Raw genomic sequence first — 1,266 nt, 5'->3', positions numbered from 1 at the left:
TTTGGATTCTTACACTGCTTTTAGGGCCAACATGGACTTTGGGATACAGAACGCACCGGGATTTGGATGCTACTGAAACAAAGATTTCTTCCAGTCTTGTTGAATATAAAACATTAATTAAAAATACATAATTTGATATGTTTTCACATAATTTAAAACATAGCAATGTTTTGCTACCTAGACAGACATAAATGTTAAATGTGTTACAAAAACCTAGTTTGTTTTGAAAAACCTTTTTCCTGTTCTTTTTTTTTCTCACAGCTGTAAGAAAACCAATAGGCTACTCATAACTTTGTTAGAATTGTATTAAGAGTGTAATGTGCACATTTTATCTTCATAGTTCACACTGAATGCACAATTTGGTGTATAAAAAAGTTTAATGCACTTGTTGCTGTTCTGAGTAACAATGAGGTTTCATTTTAGCAAAATGAACAGGAGACAAAATATTAAACGATTTGATTCTCGTTTGTGTCTACAGCCTCGCTATGTCCTTGAGCAAGAAATACAGTTCCATAGCTGACTCCCAGTCTTCTGACTGCTGTTGTCCATGTTGTTGCATGGCTTGCTGTAGGTATTCCTCAATGTCTTTATCACCACACAACTCTGTCACCTGACTTGCTTCTGGGAAAACATCCAGATCGCTGTCYTCAACAGGAAATCCACAATCTCTTGAACCATATCTGCAAAGTCAGAATATAATAAGTCATAGAATTGTGACAGATATTTTCTATATTTTCTACAAGTAATTCAAATTGTCTTTTTTTTTTTTTTGGCGGCTATATGACCCAGTATAAGTGAGCACTATCAGTGACAGATTATACAGTGTATCACAAGAGTAAACTCACATTTCTGCAGATCTTTATATCTTTTTGTGGGACAACACTGAAAATGACACTTTGACACAATAAAAATAGTCTGCAGCTTATATAACAGTGAAAAAAGACGAGCAGTCCTCAACTTGGACATTATGGGATGTAGTCTCAGGGTTTTACTCACATTTATAAAAATAAATGTTTGAAACAAATTCAATATGGCATGTAAACTGTCAAAACGACAGCGATGTGACTCAACTCCATAGGTACTTCCTCTGGAGTTGTCATGACAACAATAAACTCAAAGATTCTTGACACAGTTTATATAATGCTGGGCAATGACAGAAGGATTGTTGTTTGTTGCCCCACAAACAAGCCACATCATTCTTCTCGAAAAACCATCAATGCATCCTGAGATGGCCAAGCCGAATGGCTTCAGTTTGTCGTAGCCATC

At 35.7% G+C, this 1,266-nt stretch overlaps 1 long non-coding RNA gene across 1 annotated transcript; it reads right to left on the bottom strand.

Moving 5' to 3' along the window:
- Nucleotides 1-287: 287 nt before the first annotated feature.
- On the bottom strand, nt 288-1,259 carry LOC103461590 (uncharacterized). The gene is made up of 2 exons (XR_533151.1): nt 846-1,259; nt 288-680 (listed from the first exon to the last, which is right to left on the bottom strand). It is a non-coding gene; the product is annotated as an uncharacterized LOC103461590 (long non-coding RNA).
- Between the last annotated feature and the right edge of the window lie 7 nt (nt 1,260-1,266).

This window comes from Poecilia reticulata, unplaced genomic scaffold (genome assembly GCF_000633615.1).
Source record: "Poecilia reticulata strain Guanapo unplaced genomic scaffold, Guppy_female_1.0+MT scaffold_2604, whole genome shotgun sequence".
NCBI classification, from domain to species: domain Eukaryota; kingdom Metazoa; phylum Chordata; class Actinopteri; order Cyprinodontiformes; family Poeciliidae; genus Poecilia; species Poecilia reticulata.
This window is presented reverse-complemented; position numbering and strand designations above follow the sequence as displayed.